This window comes from Ornithorhynchus anatinus, chromosome 2 (assembly GCF_004115215.2).
Source record: "Ornithorhynchus anatinus isolate Pmale09 chromosome 2, mOrnAna1.pri.v4, whole genome shotgun sequence".
In the NCBI taxonomy this organism is placed as follows: domain Eukaryota; kingdom Metazoa; phylum Chordata; class Mammalia; order Monotremata; family Ornithorhynchidae; genus Ornithorhynchus; species Ornithorhynchus anatinus.
Window position 1 is genome coordinate 53,661,116 of NC_041729.1, and position 20,019 is coordinate 53,681,134.

The 20,019-nt window shown below is 44.0% G+C and overlaps 1 long non-coding RNA gene across 1 annotated transcript in view; it reads right to left on the bottom strand.

Moving 5' to 3' along the window:
* Window positions 1-18,934, bottom strand: part of LOC120638219 — a 68,063-nt gene extending 49,129 nt beyond the window's left edge. Inside the window, exons 1-2 of the long non-coding RNA XR_005659762.1 lie at window positions 18,787-18,934; window positions 16,959-17,032 (exon numbers count right to left, since the gene is read on the bottom strand). This is a non-coding gene — a long non-coding RNA (uncharacterized LOC120638219). The remainder of the gene's footprint in view (window positions 1-16,958; window positions 17,033-18,786) is intronic.
* Between the last annotated feature and the right edge of the window lie 1,085 nt (window positions 18,935-20,019).

Genomic DNA, 20,019 nt, shown 5'->3' on the forward strand with positions numbered 1-20,019 from the left:
TTCAGCATAGATGTAAAGCAGAAAGTAGCGATATAATGAGAGATAGATTCTAATACCATGGTGTTTTGGCAGAGGAGAGAACTGTTGGTTTGTGATAAGAGTGCAGGGTTTTAGCATACCTGACATGAATAAAAGTGGCCTAGCTTTGAATTTGTGATCCATCTTGAATTCTGCATCAGATTGTGTGTTCAGGATTCATTTCTTGCAATTTTACTGGACTCTTGTGAGTGAGAGAGATATTGGGTTTGGGCTGGTGGAGGTGGGGAGATATGTGTGTGTGTGTGTATGTGTGCCTGGGTACCCACATTGGGGCAGCAGAGAATTTTGGGGCATTCTACATTTTATTTTGGTGGGGGCCCTGGTGTAGATTGTAAACTATCATTGCACCCTAGTTTCTCCCCTTTGATACCTGGAAATAAGAGCAGAGGCCGAGATTTGATGTGGGGCATCCCTGAGAGGAATGAGTTGCTTGCATGCTCGTAGCTATTTTGTATATTAGGACATAGACATTTCTTGGCATTTCCATAGCTAGAAGGGTGAAAAAACTACCCCATGGAATCGAAAAGCAGGGGTAGCTGAGTGATGCAGTTTGTGGCCTCTCTTGTTTGACTTCCATTGGGGGAATGAGGATAAAAATAATAATGACAATGATGATAGTATTTGTTATGTGCTTTCATTCATTCAATCGTATTTACTGAGTGCTTACTGTGTGCAGAGCACTGCACTAACCCCTGGGGTGGATACAAGCAAATTAGGTTAGACGCAGTGTCTGTCCCACATGAGGCTCACAGCCTTAATCACCTTTTTAAAGATTAGGGAACTGAAGCCCAGAGAAGTGAAGTGACTTGCTCAAGTTCACATGGCAGACAAGTGGCAGAGCTGGGATTAGAATCCAGGTCCTTCTGACTCTGAGGCCCGTGATCTATCCCTTAGGCCACACTGCTTCTCATCACAACAATGGTACTTGTTAAGCCCTTACTCTATGCTAAGGACTGGAACAAGCACTAAGACAGATAGAAGTCAGTCGGATCAGACACAGTCCCTGTCTCACATGGGGGCTCCCAGTCTCATGAGGAGGGAGAACAGGTAGGTATCAATCCCCATTTTACAGATGAGGTAACTGAGGCACAGAGAAACTAAGTGACTTGCCCAAGATCACCCAGCAGGTAAGTTGCAGAGCTGGGATTAGAACCCATATCCTCTGCCTCCCAGGCCGTTGCTCTTTCCATTAGGCCACGCTTCTCCCAAGTACAGTAACATGGAAGGCTCTTCTCTGCTCTTCTTCACAGCTGCTGAATATCCTTCTTAGGGCACATGCCAAAACCAAGAGTGTGGATTCAATGCCTCATTCCTAGACCTCTAAATGAGAAGCAGCGTGGGTCCATGGAAAGAGCCCAGGCTTGGGAGTCAGAGGCCATGGGTTCTAATTCAGGCTCTGCCTCGTCTCAGCTTGTGACTTTGAGCAAGTCTTTTAACTTCTCTGGGCCCCAGTGACCTCATATGTAAAATGGGGATTAAGACTGTGAGCATAGTACAGTCCTCTGCATATAGTAAACCCTCAATAAATACAATTGAATGAATGAACTTGAGAAAGCTTTGCTCTGATAGTGGGTAATTTAAGGATAAAACTAGAGACAGAAGCAAAGAAATAGAAGCTCATTATTATTTTGGGGCATTGTAAGCTCATTATACAAGGGAACGTGTCTTCTAATTCTGTTGTACTGTACTCTCTCAAGTGCCTGGTACAGTTCTCTGCACATTGTAAGCACTCAATAAATGAGTGATTGATCATAAATAATAGCCGTACAGATATTAGTTGTCATCAGCTGTGTTTCCTATGTAAGCAAGATCCTCTTTCCTGAGCTTCCAGCTGTAAAATCATGAGTGAGGTTGACAAGCGATATTTCTGGAGAAGCAAATGAGCTGCATGCACATCTGTCCTGGGCTGTTTCAGCTCAGAGTCTGGATGGAAATCTGCAGTAGTCTTGATAGCAGATGACTTTTCAGTCAGGCACTGATTTTTCCAACTAGGCATGGCTAAGAACGTTTGGGAGAATAAACTGAGATTGAGTCCTATTTTTTTTATGGTATTTGTTAAGTGCTTACTCTGTGTCAGGCACTGTACTAACTGCAGGGGTAGATACAAGCTAATCAGTTTGGACAAAGTGTGTGTCCCACGTGGATCTCCCAGACTAAATCCCCATTGTAAAGATGTGGTAATGGGGGCAAAGAGAAGTTAGGTCATATAGAAGATAAGTGGCGGAGCTGGAATTAGAACCCAGATCTTCTGATTCCCCGGCCCATGCTTTATCCACTAGACCATGTTGCTTCTCACCCTGTGATGGTTCAGTTGATCAAAAATATTTACTGAGCACTTACTGTGTGCAGAGCACTGTACTAAGCACTTTTGAGGACTACCATATGACAGAGTTGCTAGACAAGGTTCCCTGCCCACAAGGAGCTTGCAGTCTAGTGGGAGAAATAGACACTCAAAGGACTGATACAGTGCTAAGCGCTTAGTACAGTCCTCTGCACAAAGAAAACACTCATTAAATAAAATTGAATGAATAAGTGCTCTAAGGGTGAGGATGGGGTGAATATCAAGTGCTTGAAGGATGAAGATTCAAGTGCACAGATGATGCACAAGGGAAAGGGAGTAGGAGAAAGGAGGTCTTATTCGGGAAAGCCTCTTGGCAGAGATTTCATTTTATCAAAACTTTGAGAAGCATCATGGGCTAATAGATAGAGCACTGGCCTGGGAGTAAGAAGGAGCTGGGTTCTATTCCCAGCTCCGCCACTTGTCTGCTGTGTGACCTTGGGCAACTCACTTATCTTCTTTGTGACTCAGTGGCCTCATCTGTAAAATGGAGATTAAGACTGCGAGCCTGATGTGAGACAGGGACTTTGTCCAACCTGATTAACTTATATCTACTCCAGAGCTTAGAACAGTACCTGGCACATAGTGAACACTTAAATGCCATAAGAATTAAAAGTGGGGAGACTGGTGGTCTGTCATAATTGAAGGTGGGGGTAATTCCAGGCCAGAGGAAGGATGTAGCTAAGGGGTGGATTCAGGTTGGAGGTGGGAGGGGCATAGAGCTCTTTACCTCACAACTGTTAGATTGTAAACACTTTGTGTGAAGGAAAATATTTGCCTAAATAATAATAATTATAATAATAATAATAATTGTGGTATTTAAGTGCTTACTATGTGCCAGGTAGAGTACTAAGCACTGGGGCAAACAAACTGGTTTATTATATTCTCTCAGAGACGGAGAACACCAAGTCTTAGGTCTCCTGGTCTCCTGTGCCCTTCCAGGACCATAACAGCTGCCTGCATTATTAATGATAATAATAACATCTGTTAAACACTTACTACATGCAAAGGAGTATATTAGGTGTTGGGGTAGGTACAAGATAATCTGGTCCTATATGGGGCTCACAGTCCTTCTAGGATGGAGAACAGGTATTGAATCCCCATTTCGCAGATGAAGGAACTGAGGCACAGAGAAGTGACTTGCCCAAGTTCATATAGCAGATGAGCGGTGGACCTTGGATTAGAACTCAAGTCCTCTGACTCCCCTGTCCATGCTCTTTCCCTTTAGTCTCGCTGCCCTAGAGAAAATCAGACTTGTTGTGAGAGCTGACTTCAGCCTTTAAACAGTATTGGCCCATAATTCTCCAGATGGGAAGTCTCTCTTGTCTCACTGACCAGTGATGGCAATACAAGGCAGAATCTTTTCTGTTAATAATTATGGTATTTGTTAAATGCTTACTATGAGTTGAGCAGTGTTCTAAGCACTGGGGTAAATTACAAGATAATCATGTCAGACAATCACTGTCCCACATGGGACTGTCTAAATTGGAGGGAGGAGGAGTTAATCCTCATTTTACAATGAGGAAACCGAGGCACAGAGAAGTTAAATGACTTGTCCAAGGTCTCACAGCAGGCAAGTGTCAAAACTGGGATTGCAACCCAGAACTTCTGACTCCCAGGCCCCTGATCTTTCCACTAGGCCATGTTGCTTCCTACAGTTTGCTTCCCATTGTTCACTATAATCTTCTAAGGATTGGGAAAGCAATTTCCTCTATCTTCTCTCCAGGGGCCCCCAAGTGGTCCTTGAAGAGCTTGAAATGCTGCTTGCCTCCTCAAGATAAAGCCCCGAAAGGCCCAAGTTGGAGAGCAAGGGCAGAAGCAACCTCTGCCAGGTAATGCTACGTTCAGTTTGAGATCCAAGCCGAGTATTCCTATCTTTCGTAGTATATGTTCACCTTGGGCTATCGATTATTTTAGAGAGAACAGCACCAATGTTGTAGCAACATTTGGCTGATTGATTGAACCTGTGAAGTCATACTTCTTTGACCCTTGAGGCACTCTAATGTAGATTGATGGGAAGAAAGTGGGTCTGTTTCGATCTCACCATCGACAGTGGTGTGCGTTAAAAACCTATCTGGTGCTGTGGGGAACTGTGGGTAATTTCAAAATAAGAAAATATAACCCCTCCCCAAGGGGTTCAGTCTGATTGTATCAGGCACCTTGATCTCGTCTATCTCGCCACTGATTCCTTGCCCATTTCCTACCTCTTGCCCATTTCCTACCTTTGGCCTGGGACTTCCTCTTTCTTCATAATTGACAGATGATCAGTCTCCCCATTTTCAAAGCCTTATTTGAAGTCACATCTCCTCCAAGCGGCCTTCCTCTACTAAACCCTCATTTCTACTGTCTCACCCTTCTGCGTCACCCTGATACTTGGATTTGTACCCTTTATTCACCCCACCCTCGGGTCTACAGCATGTATGTACAGAATCATAATTCATTTTACTCTCTTGTCATCTAGGCTGTAAGCTCCCTGTGGGCAGGGAACATGTCTACCTATTCTGTTATATTGTACTTCCTCAAGCACGTAGTATAGTGCTACACACACAGTAAGTGCTTAATAAATGTGACTGATTGATTGCTTACTCTAGACTGTAAAATCTTTTCGGTCAGGGATTGGGTCTACCAACTCTCTTGTATTCCACTCTCACAAGCATTTAATATAGTGCTCTGTACAAAGTAAGCTCTCAGTAAATTCCATTGATTCGTGGCATTGATGGTTAAAATGCAGATAAAGAGAAAATCCTGAACCAGGAACTAGGCCTCTGAATGAAGCCTAACCTTCTCTCCCATTGAAATCTGATCTTTGCTCCAATCGGGTCTTAACCTTTTCTCCCATAGAGGCTTGACCTTCAAAACTTTAAGCAGGACTCCCGCTGAGACTTCTCTCCTTGAATTCCATCTGCACAGTGATTATTTCCTTACAAAGTGTGGCGTGAAAGGAAAACACCTTCTGTTCCCATTTGTCTTTCAAATGGGCAATGAAAAACCACTTCCATAAAACATTCATAATATGACAGTGCATTCTCAACCTGCATCCCCATCAGTGTAAACATAAATATGTAACAGCCGTGTTAAGGCATTGAAAGAATACCCTTGATTTAGGGGCATTGAAAGAGGACAAACATTTCATGAGGAATTGGAAAACTGAAACCATCATTGGAGATAGTGTAATAAAATGGAGGGGACTGTTTGTCCCCTCAACAACCAAACTGGACTCCTCCAAACCCCCCTCCCCAAGCAATTAGTGAGTCAGCAATTGTCATGTCAATAAATCAAATGCAGTTACCAGCAAGGACTATACAGGGTTTGTTTTTATTTTAATTTTACTTAAGTGCTTACTATGCACTAGGCACTGTACTAAATGCTGGGGTAGATATAAGCTGATCAGGTTGGACACAGTCGCTTTCAGTTCACAGTTTTAATCCCCATTTTACAGTGGAGAAAACTAAGGCACAGAAAAGTTAAGTGACTTGCCCAAGGTCACACAGCAAATAGGTGGCAGAGTTGGGATTAGCACTCAAGGCTTTCTGACTCCCAGGCCTCTGCTCTATCCACTAGACAACACTACTTTGCGTTTTCAGACCCTCCCTCATTCCAAGCTCCTTAAACCTCAATTCAACTTTCAAAGGGAAAAATCACTTCCTTCACTTTTTCACCTCATACTTCCTTCCTTGTTATCATTTCACTCTTTCTCCCCTTCTCATCCTCTTTTAATTTTCCCCTCTCGCCTCATCCCATTCTCCCCGTTCTTCTGAGAGTATCGTTTGGTTTGGTGATATTCGCTGTGTGTTTGTATCATAATTGCTTTGGGCAGTAGGGAAGAAATGATGCATTTCCATTTTTGCAGTAAAAGTACCCAGTCGTTTTTTGGCTGCAGCGTTAGCTGTAAGATCTCCTTGGTTTCTCCAGAGACTCTCTCCTTCGCTAAAACTCTGCTTATATCTGGAAGTGGATTCCAGGAAGCTGCTAAAGATTTCTAGGTACCCCTTGTAATTTTTGGTGGCTCGGTTCCCTGTTGCTGAAAATGCTTAAAAATATATTCTGAATTTGTAGAACACAGATTAGGTTTATAGACTTTATCCTTATGACTTGGTATAATACAAAAGAAATGGTGAAAATGGATGAATCAGAAGACTTTCTAGAAATTCAGAATTTTAACTGTGTAACTTTCATTCAAAGAGTATATATTTGATTAACATTATTCGTACACCGCTTAGAAATTCCACTGATTTAGTTTTTACTTGGAGGTAGGGACTGGTATAAGTGATTTCTCCAAGTCCCAGCCAACTGTGACCCTAGGATCCCTCTACTACACGTCTGGAATTCTAGAAACAAGATTGAAACTTCATTCTCTCCTAGCAAGGGGCCATCAAGCAGTTTTGTTATATGACTGCATGAATGAATGCCTGAATGAATAATGACCTAATGACCTAATTACCTCAATGACCTGGACACTTACTTGGGAAAATTGAGAAAATTGAAACCATCAGGGGTTATCTCCCTAAAATCTCTCCTGCTCCTCATCATTCACTCTCTCCTTCTGCCCTTTCTTCAGCTCTCCCATTTTACCCAACAGTATCTCAAGAGGAGATCTCCCACCTTCTTTCAAAATCCACTCCCTCCACCTGCGCATCCAACTTCATCCCTTCACACCTTATCAAAATACTTGCCCCCACCTTCTTAAATCCCTGACGACCATCTTCAACTGTTTGATCACCAATGATTTATTCCTCTATGCTTTCAAACATGCTCATGCCTGTCCAATCCTAAAAAACCCCTCCCTTGAACCTATGGCTCCCTCTTTATAACCCTACCTCTCTTCTATCATTCCTCTCCAAACTCCTCCTCTGTCTCAAGTTCTTCTCCTCCAACTCTCTCCTTGACCCCTTCCGGTCTGACTTCCATCCCCTTCACAGCACAGAAACCATCCTCTCACAGGTCACCAGTGATCTCCTTTCCTAATCCAATGGCCTGATCTCTCTCCCTCTGCAATCCCACATTTCTTTTTGCCTTCACAACATCTCTACTTGGATGTCCTGCTGAGATCTCAAACCTAACATGTCCCAAACGGAACTCCCTATCTTTCCACCCAAACCCCATCTTCCCCTGGATTTTCCTGTCTCTGCAGACAGCATCCCCATCCTCCCTGTCTCACAAGCCCCTAACCTTGGTATTAACCTCGACTCCTCTCTCTCATTCAATCCACATATCCAATTTATTACCAAATTCTGTAAGTTCAACCTTCACAACCCCATTAAAATCTACTCTTTCCTCTTCATCCTCGCTATGGGCACGAAGCATGTCTGCTAATTCTGTTGCATTGTACCCTCCCAAGTGCTTAGCATAGTGCTCTGCAAATATTAAGTGTTCAATAAATACTATTGACTGGTTGATAGATTGATTCATCCAAGCTGCTACTATGGTGATCGGAGCACTTAATCTATCCTATCTTGATTTCTGTATCAGCCTCTTTCGTGACCTCCCTGCCTCCTGTTTCTCCCCAGTCTATCCATATTTCACTTTGCTGCCCAGATCATTATTCTATAAGAAAAATTGAGCCCATGTTTCCCCATTTCTCAAGAATCTCCAGTGGTTGCCCATCCACCTGTGCATGAAACAAAATTCCTTAACATCGACTTCAAAGCCCTCAATTATCTTCCCTTACCTCGCTGCTCTCCTACTACAACCCTGCCCTCTAATCCACCCTACTCACTGTATCTTCATATCATGTATCTCCCCACTGACCCCTCGCTCACATCCTGCCTCTGGCCTGGAAAGCCCTCCCTCTTGATATCTGACAAACAATTACTCTCCCACCTTCAAAGCCTTATTGAAGGAACATCTCCTCCAAGAGGCCTTCCCTGACTAAGCCCTCATTTCCCCTACCCCCTCTCCCTTTTGCATCTCCTTTGTACTTGGATTTCCACCCATTATTCACTCCTCCCTCAGCCCCACAGCAGTTATGTACACATCCGTAATTCATTTATATAAATGTCTGTCTCCCCCTTTCAACTGTAAGCTCACTGTAGGCTGGGAATGTGTCCACCAACTCTGTAATATTGTACTCTCCCAAGCACTTAGGACAGTGTTCTGCACACAGTGAGTGCTCAATAAATATGATTGATTGTTCACTGTTTTCGAGTAGGTTCAACATTCTCTAGGATGGGTCCTAGAACAAAATGCTTTTAAAGTAGTAGCTGAGGGAAAAAGTGATTTCTTTGAAGCATGAAAGTAGGTGGAGGCAGAGGAGAGAAAGAGTAGGACTGCTCCCGACTGCATCAGTGTCAAGAGGAGAATAACATGAACCCAAGGCAGGTTTGAAGAGGGACAGACAGAACAGAACACATAATGAATTGTACTTTCCAAGTGCTTAGGACAGTGCTGTGCACACAATAAGCACTCAGTATGACTGAATGAGAGGACAGTGAGACATGACGGGTCTGAAAATGTCCTCACTTGAAAGCAACAGAATAGGTCAAAGGGCAGGGACTGTCTCTATCTGTTACCGATCTGTACAATCCAAGCGCTTAGTACAGTGCTCTGCACATAGTAAGCGCTCAATAAATACTATTGAATGAATGAATGAATAGAATGGGATCTGAGATACTGGAAAAATCTTGCTGCAGATCTGTCAATCAGTTGATGAGTAGTATTTATTGGGCACTTAGTGTGTGCAGAACACTGTACTAAGCATTTGGAAGAATTAATCGATGGTATTTATTGAGTGCTTACTTTCTGCAGGGGACTCTATGAAGCATTTGAAAATGCAATGCTGAGAGTTAGAAAAGTGCTTGGGAAAACAATCAATCAGTCGATCGATCAATCGTCTTTGAGTGTTTACTGTGTGCAGAGCACTGTACTAAGCACTTGGGAGAGTACAACATGATTAGCAGACACATTCCGTGCCCATAACAGAATTGGTAGGTGCAGTCCTTGCCCACAAGGAGCTTGCAGTCTTCAGTGGGTGGCAGACATTAGAATAAATTAGAGATAGGGGGAATAGAGTGTAAATATGTTGATATTATGAGCTGTGGGGCTGGGGTGAGCATCAGAGTGCTTAAGGGGTTCTCAGCCAAGTGCAGGTCCCAGAGAAGTTGCTTTGCCTGGGAATCAGAGGATCAGGGTTCTAATCCTGGCTCTGGCACTTGCCTGCTCTGTGACCCTGGGCAAGTCTCTTAACTTCTCTATACCTCAATTACCCCTTCTGTAAAATAGGGATTCAGTACCCTTTCTCCCTCCTACGTAGACTGCGAGCCCCATGTGGGACAGGATCTGTATCTGACCTGATTAATGTGTATCTTCCCCAGCGCTTAACACAGTGCCTGATACATAATAAGCATTTAACAAATATTATTATCATTATTATTATTAGTCCTTCTTCCTTTACAAAACCTCTCTCTTGGCCACTAATATCCAGGGACCAACAATGTGGGGAGAAAAGGGGATATTAGATTTTTGACTGAGAGACTGAGAAGGATTCAAAAGAGTTTGGAAAAGGAAAACAAAGATGTGGCCTGGGAAATGAAAGATCACCTAGAAAATAGAATTTGACCGAGGCAGCAGGGGGTGCTGCTCAAGGTGTTTGCCAAGTGAATGGGACAGTGGGAGAGCCCATGAACTAGGAAATGAGGAACTTGACCAGAATCTGGTTCCCCTAGTGATAAATGGCTCTCAGCTGAAGATTGCATGGTCGAATTGACTGGTTGTTGCACTGGAGAAGCAACATGGCGTAATGGATAGAGCACGGGTCTAGGAGTCAGAACGTTATGGGTTCTAATTACAGTTCTGCCACTTGTCTGCTCTGTGACCTTGGGTAAGTCACTCACTTCTCTGGGCCTCAGTTACCTCATCTGTGAAATGGGGAACGAGACTTGGAGACCCATGTGGGACAGGGACTGTATCCAACCCGATTTGCTTCTATCCACCCCAGTGCTTAGGTCAGTGCCTAGCACACAGTAAGCACTTAACAAATGCCACAATTATTATTATTGGATTGTCTTCTTGTGATCATGGCTTTTGTTAGATATTTGGATCATCAACAACTGAATATCGAGCTTGCTGCTTAGCAGTGACGGATCTTTGGCCATCAGTTTTTGATCATTTGTCCAAGCAGTTGACTTAAAAAAAATGTAATCAGCAGAATCACATTTAATCAGCACAGAAGTAAGATGATTCCAGATAGTGTTGTAGGCATAATGAGATTCTCCTTTATGACACAACTTTGAGTTCCAGTTGTGTCAAGTATAAGGGGTGCATACAAAGGACTATTATGAAGTGTTAGAGGAAAATAAAAATTACACTTGTTATGAGATTCACCCCCTCCTTGTCTTTGGCTATCAAGGGGGCAAGCAATAATACAATTCTTCCAAGTATTATCTGGTGAGGTTAGCAGAGAAAATTACTGGGTTGAAAAATTGCTCAATTCCATCATGTCATTGAGCCGACTAGCCGCATGGCCAAGTGGAAAGAGCCAGTCCTAGGAGCCAGAGGACCTGGGTTCTAATTCCAGCTCTACCCCTTGCCTTCTTTGTGGCCTTGGGCAAGTCATTTAACTTCTTTATGCCTGAAGTTCTTCATCTAAATGTTGATTCAATACCTGTTCCCCCTCTTACTTAGATTGGTTGCACCATATGGGACAAGGGCTGTAGTAAGTACCTTGAATAGTAATAATAATAAAGATGGTATCTGTTAAGTGCTTACTATGTGAGCACTATACTAAGCACTGGGGTGGATTCAAGCAAATCAAGTTAGACACAGTTCCTGTCCCATGTGGGGCTCACAGTCTCAATCCCCATTTTACAGACTAGGTAACTGAGGCACAGAAACGTGAAGTGATTTGCCCAGGGTAACGCAGCAGACAAGTGGCAGAGCCAAACTAAGCACTGACTCTGTCCCAGTGCTTAGTTATAGTGCCTGGGATATATAGTAAGCACTGAAGTACCACAGTTATAATAGGGGCAGAGGAAGAAGCTGGTGAAAGGACTAGATTATATAGATGAGTGAAGGTTTAAATAGTAGTGTATGTAAAATATGTACAAATGGCTATGAATAAACAAGTGAGAAGCAGCATGGCCTAGTGGAAAGAGCATGTGCCTGGGAGTCAGAGGACCTGGGTTCTAATCCCAGCTTTACCACAAATCTACTGTGTGAACTTGGGTAAATCACTTAACTTCTCTGTGCCTCAGTTACCTAATCTGCAAAATGGGAATTAATACTGTGAGCCCCATGTGGGACATGGACTGTGCCCAAACCGATTAGCTCGTATTTTAATACAGTGCCTGGCACATAATAAACTCTTATTAAATAGCATGGCAAAAACTAACAAAAAAGCTCTATGAACATATCTAAATCATCTTTAGTTATATTAATGTTAATCTACCCCTCTAGTCTGTAAGCTTATTGAGGACAGGGAATGTGCCTACCAACTCTGTTGTACTGTATTCTCCCAAGTGCTTATTACAGTGCTTTGCACAGAGTAAGTGCTCACCATTGATTGATTGGTTTACTGAAACTCCCAGCCCTGTAAGAATGGCCCGATGGTGAGTTGACCCATAGGCACCACCCATTCACCCACTCATCTGACTACTGCCAATATCAGCAAGCAGCAGTGTCACCAAGGCTGGCTAGCCGAGACGGGCAGCCAATGGGACCAGTGAACCCTCCCGGGGGCAAGCAGTCCCACCATGCCAGAGGCCACATACCCGGAAAATGGTCGCCACAAACTAAAAATAGAGGAAGTTTCAGCCCTTACATTTGTATAGTCCAGAGAAGTAGATTTAAGGAGTGCACAGGAAGAGGAGGAAGAAGAGGAAGAGAAGGAGGAGGAGGAAGATGATTGAGAACTGCTTAAAGTTTCTCCTGTCACTGCTTCCAGCCCCTTGTGGAGTTATCAAGCCTGGGTGTGTTGAGGTAGGTGGTTGGCAGCAGCAACACTAGTCATTCAATTCGTTTTCTTTTCCCCACCATGAAGGGAAAGAAGACTACCAATCCCAAACTATTGCCTCCCTCCCTCTCCAACTCATTTGCCGGAACACCTGCTCTCATATATTTTAATCAATTAATCATTCATACTTATTGAATGTTTACTGTGTGAAGGGCACTGTTTTAAGCTCCTGGAAGAGTACAACATAACGTAACAGAACATTCCCTGCCCACAGTGAGCTTACAGTTTAAAAGGGGACACTATTTTAGATTCTTAGGGTCTTCTCCTCCTCCAAACCCTACCTTGCTGAGCTGGTGGTGTCCTCCCCTACCCTTTCCTCGATGCCTGCCCCACGTCCATGCAGTTTGCAGACCGTTTTTTAATTGCTGAAATTTTCAAACCTCTGGCAAGGTGATGACAATTTTTAAGCAGTTGTCAATTCATTCCTCTCTCTCTTCCCTCCCCCCCACCAACCCAACACACACACACACACACACACACACACACCCCTCCACCCCCCTTTTCTACTTAGACTCCAAAGTGGAGAATAAAATGAAGAATTAAAAATTTCTGAATACAAAGATGTTTTGTTTGAGTTCCTCGCCTAGCCTAGGGGAGTGATCTACAGAGCCAGCTCAATTGCCTTGAAAGAATAAACTCAGACAGCACATCAGAAGGAGCAAGAAAAATGGATCGTACTCTCGTCACGTATATGACTTGGCAGAGTCTCAGACACACAAAAAAGTAAGAAAATAACAACTACAGGTTCCTGTTCTAGTTATAATTCCATTCTCTATTTCCCCATCAATAACACCCTGAAAAGACTGGCCAGTTGGCAGTGGATGACTTCTCTTTGTTCCCTTTGTAGAGGTAGCAATGAATTTACCAGAAGGTTAAGGAAAGGTAAAGGAATGTGTGTGTGTGTGTATCTGTGTGTGTGTGAGAGACAGAGAAATAGAGAAAGAGTGTGTATAAGTGTTGTTGCATAAAGTTAGTGTAGTTCCATTAAGGCACTTCATTGGTTCCTTGCTGTAACTCACTGGCTTATGGGTCATTGGTGGGCTTGTCACTGGTAAGAAGGATAGGGCTAAACTTGAGAATAATGATAATACCATGGTATTCATTAAGCACTTACTATGTGGCAAACACTGGGGGAGATACGAATGATCAAGTCAGACGCAGTCCCTGTCCCACAAGGGGCTCACAGTCTAAGTGCGAGGGAGAGAAAACAGATATATAATTCCCATTTTAGCAAAGACAAAACTGAGGCATAGTGAAGTTAAGCGACTCATACAAAGTCACACAGCAGGCAAGTAGCAGAACCAGGGTTAGAACCCAGTTCCTCTGGCTCCTAATCATTAGGCATAACTGCTTCTCGCCCTTGTTTTCTGTGCTTCTCCACCCTTTATGCAGTAAGCACTCCCGTATCACCTCCCTCCTTATTTTCCTCCTCCTTGTCCTCTCAGGAACTGGAGGAAAACTGCTGAGGAGGAAAGGGGCAGGGCCAGAATAGGTAGCAAGAACCAACCTTAATCCCACTCAATCCCCCTGCTGCCGAGGGGATGGAGGTGGGGAAGCCTCTTGAGGGTGTTTTGGAGAAATTCCTTTCATTTTTCACAAATAACTCACTGGATCAGAATCATCTTGTCTAAAAATGGAGACCCCGGACCCCATGAGATTGGATGTCTTAATCTCCTGCAAATGTCTGTAACCATTTATGGGGGGTGGGGGAAGCAGGCCTGGCCAGAAACTCCCCAGGTGTAAATTTGGCCCTTTGAGAGATCCATTCTCTTCCCCAGGCCTTTCTCCATTTAGTCAGACATTGCTTCTGGGCACAGAAATGACTCTCCTGAGCGGGAAGAGAAGGGGGTAGGGAGTGCAGCTCCAGATGGTCTAATTAATACCTAAGGAGCAAGAGTGGAAACTGGACATTTGTTGCTCATATTTTGCTCTAGGGAATAATAATAATAATTGCGGTCTTTATTAAGCACTTCCTATGTGTCACCGTAGTCAGCGCTGAAGTGGATACAAGCAAATGGGTTGGATGCAGTCCCTCTCCAACATGGGGCACACATGGTCTCAATCCCCATTTTTCAGATGAGGTAACTGAGGCACAGAGAAGGGAAGTGACTTTCCAAGGTCACACAGCAGACAAGTGGCAGAGCCGGAATTAGAGGCATCTGGTTCTACAATGGAAAGTTCAGTTTTCAGTTGGCTTGCCACCCTTCTGGTACTGATATGCAACTAATCGATCATCAGTTGGATTTATTGAACACTTACTGTTCCCAGAGCACTTGGGAGAGTGCAAGACTCAACGCTGTAGGTCGTAAGCTCTTTGTGAGCAGGGACTGTGTCTGTTGTATTGTTATGTAATATACTCTCCCAAGTGCTTAGTTCAGTGTCCTACACACAGTAAGCACCCAATACATGCAATCGATTATTGATTGATATCATTCAACAGAGTTGGTAGAACATTCCCTGACCACAATGAGCTTACCAGTCACTTTTATGTTGATTTGGTTTTTCATTTTCAGCAACGAGACTCCCACTTCTGCTACTAGTATCATCCTGTGCTGCTTGTTCTACCTTGCTGATCATTCTTAATTCATTCCATGAAAATAGAGCTTTAAGGGAAGGAGTGCTGCATAAAATCAGTTTACCACAGGAAATGATACAAAATGAATTGATTCACTAATGGCAGGATCCACAAAACTGATTAAAACAACAAAAACATAGTAAAAATCAGCCATGACTAATATACTAACTTCAACTGCATGATCAACTGGCAGTATAAATCTGTGCCAATAATGACATATTCTAATTAGACTCTTTTTGCACATATGTAAATTTATTTAATTTTAAAAGGGTTATCTTTCATATCTTAAGCAAAATGGTACTTTTGAATAATAGAGTAGTGATGACAAACCCATGCCAAATTGAAAGGGCTACAATCTCTCTATTCAAGTTTGAGGAAGTGAAGTGCTTGAACCAAATTAAACTTTATAGTGAGAGATGCTATAAGTAATCTCAGTAGACTGTAAGCTCACTGAGGGAATGTGTCTGTTTATTGTTGTATTGTATTTTCCCAAGTACTTAGAACAGTGCCCTGCACACAGAGCTCAATAAATTCAGTTGAATGAATGAGTTATAGTAAGTTCATTGTGAGCAGGTAACGTGTCTACCAACTCTGTTACACTGTACTCTCCCTAGTGCTTAGTACAGTGTTCTGCACACAGTAATATGATTGATTAATTGATTGAATTTCTGTATAGATATGTCTCAGGTAGCTATCCCCACAATGCAACCACTACAGAGATACAATCTGTACTGCTTGATATTTTCTCCCAGGCACCCCTTGATTCAGTCACCCTGGGAACACAATTTGCATTGTTTCATACCTCATCTCCACTACCCACCTGACATTCTGAGTTCAACAGGCAAGAACATCCCTTCTTGGCCCACTTCCTCCCTCAAGCTGAGATGAAGTTTCCATTGCAAGGTGCTGGATGGACAATTGAATGATACACTCCAACCTTACACTGACATACAACCATCGTAGAGAGAAGCGACATCCAAACCACCATCTGTTTCCCGTAAGCCAACTATAAGCAGGGTGAGAATAAGAGAAGCTCCTGACAATGGTTCAATGAAAAGATTTGGGGATCAAAGGCCTTGTAGCAAATCAAACAGTTTTGCAGAACTTCATTAGCATGTTATCAGGAACTGCAGCTTTAATAATAATAATAGTAATAATAATAATATTAAGCACTTATTATGTGCCCGGCACTACACTAAGTTCTGGGGTGGATTGGATACAAGCAAATCAGGTTGGACGCAGTCCCTGTCCCAGATGGGCTTCACAATTTTACTTGAACTGCCCGGAGAGACCTCAGGGAAAAGCAGAGCGTAATCTACTTTTATTGGCTTAGTTGCAACTTTCACCATTAGTCTGGTTTGGTTCCAAACCTCAGCCAAAGCACTTAGTTACTTCTGAGGACTGTGTATCAAATCATTCTCCTTGAAGAAGATTATAAATAGTGCATTGGGTAATGATGGTTTTCTCTTTGCCCTCATTTTAACATTTCTGGAATTGGTTTTACTTTTCCTCCGAAGGACATATCCAGAAAAAAGCTGGGGGCAAAAGGCAGAATGATCAAAGTGAAAAAAAAAACTGCCTTCCAATCAAATGGACTTAAACTACTGCCAAAGCAGGAAAGCCATAGATCATAGTTTCTCTATAGGACTTAATATTGTTCTGTGGACGAAGCCCTCTTAACCTCCATGGGCCTGGACCTAATTAATTTTGTGGGGACCCTAAGTGATATGCAAACTTTATTATGTCATGATGGTATTGGAGCAATCTCTGTGACTTAACTCCCCTCTCCAGGCTGGTTTCCCCCTATCAGTCTCCCAGCCCAGCAGGGACTGATCTATCCTGTCTATACCTTCATTAACAATAACTAATCAGGCTATGAGCTCATTTGACCCTGAAGCAAGAGTTTCTTGGGGCCACAGTAGATGAGGCTCTTCCCAAGTGGATTCTTTCACAGCCGAAGGTTTTTGTGACAAGAGAAAGGGAATGTAGATGAGGGTGTGAACCTACACCCCCATTCTCTAACCAGCTGGTCAGGGCACTCTCTCCTTTTTATCACTTACTCAAGTTGAGTCAGGGTCTTCTGAGCCAGGTTGGCTGGGGTCTGAAGCTCCCATGAGCCCTCTCCATGCTATTCCTGGGAGGAAGTCAAGAGATGATGTTGGTATTTGTTAAGTTCTTACTATGTGCAAAGCACTGTTCTAAGCGCTGGGGTAGATACAGGGTAATCAGGTTGTCCCGCATGAGGCTCACAATCTTAATCCCCATTTTACAGATGAGGTAACTGAGGCACAGAGAAGTTAAGTGACTTGCCCACAGTCACACAGCTGACAAGTGGCAGAGCCGGGATTCGAACCCATGACCTCTGACTCCCAAGCCTGGGCTCTTTCCACTGAGCCACACTGAGAGATGCAGGGAGGAAGCATGCGTCATCCAGCTGTGCTTGAATGCAACCGTAGCCTTGTGGAAAGAGCACGAATCAGGGAGTCAGAGGACCTAGGTTTTAGTCTTGTCTGCTTTGTGACCTTGGGCAAGCCACTTAACTTCTCTTTACCTCCGTTACTCCATCTATGAAATGGGGTTGAAGGCTATGAGACCCATGTGGGACATGGACGGTGTCTAACCTGATTAGCATGTGTTTATTCCAGGTCCGGGGGCATTTTGGAATTGTCAAGGCTGTGGTATAAACCACAATGATATTGATCTGGCCCAATCCCTAAAGTTGGTTCTTTGATTTTGTCCACAGGAGATTTAAGGGGATCAGCCAGTCAGTCAATGCTATTTATTGAGTGCTTACTCTGTGCCGATCACTGTACTAAGCATTTAGGACAGACCATACCAATAGAGTTAGTGGAAATGATCCCATCTCGCAGTTTAGGGCTTTCCTTTTGTGAGACTTTCAGAAAGGCATAGGTCATCTGGAAAGTTTGAAATCAGTGAGACAGTATTTAGAGAGTGAGTAGGTGGATGAGTTTATTACAGAGTGCTACCATTTACCCCGAGCAGCGATGTTACGTACCAGGTTTCCTCAGAGGATAGTGGCACAACACACGTCCTAAGAACAAAGTGTTTCAACAAAACCACTGACCAACACTTCAGCTCTCTCCCCGCAAGCACCAAGATATTAAAATACCGTTCAATTCCGGTTTCTGAAGCACAGGGACGTTGTGCCAGTTTTCCTGGTATAGCATTGCGCTTCAGCAAATGTTTACTGAATCCTTACTGAGGTTCCCGTTCCAAGCTGGTCATGTTGGGGAATTCAGGAAGGGGAGAGAGGCAGGGACTCTGAAGTAAAGTGTGCTTCCGAGACCCAAGCCCAAAGCCCTGACTTTGGTATAAGGCTGAGAGAGTGGCTGCCCTAAGTCAAAGTAAATAGACACTATCAACATACAAGTACTGGAGAGGGTGAGGGGTGGATCTAGGAGTTATTGGGTCACAGTGTCTCTAATGGGTAGTAGCAGGAGAACTCAGACGGCATGACCAGGTCGAGAACTGGAGCCAGGTCTTTAATGGGCCTTTTGGAAGCCATTTGGTATGGCCGAAAATGTGAAAATCCTAACGCCTCTTGTGGGATGCTGAAGCAATGATTCCAGGGAGGCATTCACCCTTTCATTGCTCAGGTGATTTTGAAGCAGGAGGACTCAGGAATGAAAGCGATTCTGGGACTGTCCTAAATATGGCTTCATTGACAACCAGGCCGTATTGTCGTTTGACCGTCCTGAGGTAAAACTGTTCTCCGTCGGCCGAGTCTCACCATGAGAACCCTCAAACAACAAAGAGGATCTGCGCAAACCAAGAGAAGCTGAAGAGAGGGAGGATCAGCAGATTTTACAGGGCAGCTTCCATCCCCGTCCCCAGTGTCTCTATCACTCTTTTTAACATCAAACTCACCGTATATCACGTGTCAGTAGATTTACTTTGAGAAATAGAAGCGGCTTTTCAGTTGTATCCCTTGAGAGTGTCCATTCAGAGCGGTGGTGATGGTAATAGTGATGGTGATGGAGTCTCTCATTGGTCTAATCTTGAAGACTTTGGGACCAAGACTTTAAAGCAAAGGAAGTGATGCTAGTGATAGTGCTATCAATCAATCAGTCATATGTATCAAGTGCTTATTCATTCAATAGTATTTATTGAGCGCTTACTATGTGCAGAGCACTGTACTAAGCGCTTGGGATGAACAAGTCGGCAACAGATAGAGACAGTCCCTGCCGTCTGACGGGCTTACGGTCTAATCGGGGGAGACGGACAGACAAGAACAATGGCAATAAACAGCGTCAAGGGGAAGAACATCTCGTAAAAACAATGGCAACTAAATAGAATCAAGGTGATGTACAATTCATTAACAAAATAAATAGGGTAATGAAAATATATACAGTTGAGCGGACAAGTACAGTGCTGTGGGGATGGGCAGGGAGAGGTGGAGGAGCAGAGGGAAAAGGGGATAAAGAGGGTTTAGCTGCGGAGAGGTAAAGGGAGGTATGGCAGAGGGAGTAGAGGGAGAAGAGGAGCTCAGTCTCACCTCTTGGAGGAGGTGAGTTTTAAGTAGGGTTTTGAAGAGGGAAAGAGAATCAGTTTGGCGGAGGTGAGGAGGGAGGGCGTTCCAGGACCGCGGGAGGACGTGACCCAGGGGTCGACGGCGGGATAGGCGAGACCGAGGGACGGTGAGGAGGTGGGCGGCGGAGGAGCGGAGCGTGCGGGGTGGGCGGTAGAAAGAGAGAAGGGAGGAGAGGTAGGAAGGGGCAAGGTGATGGAGAGCTTCGAAGCCTAGAGTGAGGAGTTTTTGTTTGGAGCGGAGGTTGATAGGCAACCACTGGAGTTGTTTAAGAAGGGGAGTGACATGCCCAGATCGTTTCTGCGGGAAGATGAGCCGGGCAGCAGAGTGAAGAATAGACTGGAGCGGGGCGAGAGAGGAGGAAGGGAGGTCAGAGAGAAGGCTGACACAGTAGTCTAGCTGGAATATAACGAGAGCCCGTAATAGTAAGGTAGCCGTTTGGGTGGAGAGGAAAGGGCGGATCTTGGCGATATTGTAGAGGTGAAACCGGCAGGTCTCGGTAACGGATAGGATGTGTGGGGTGAATGAGAGGGACGAGTCAAGGATGACACCGAGATTGCGGGCCTGCGGGA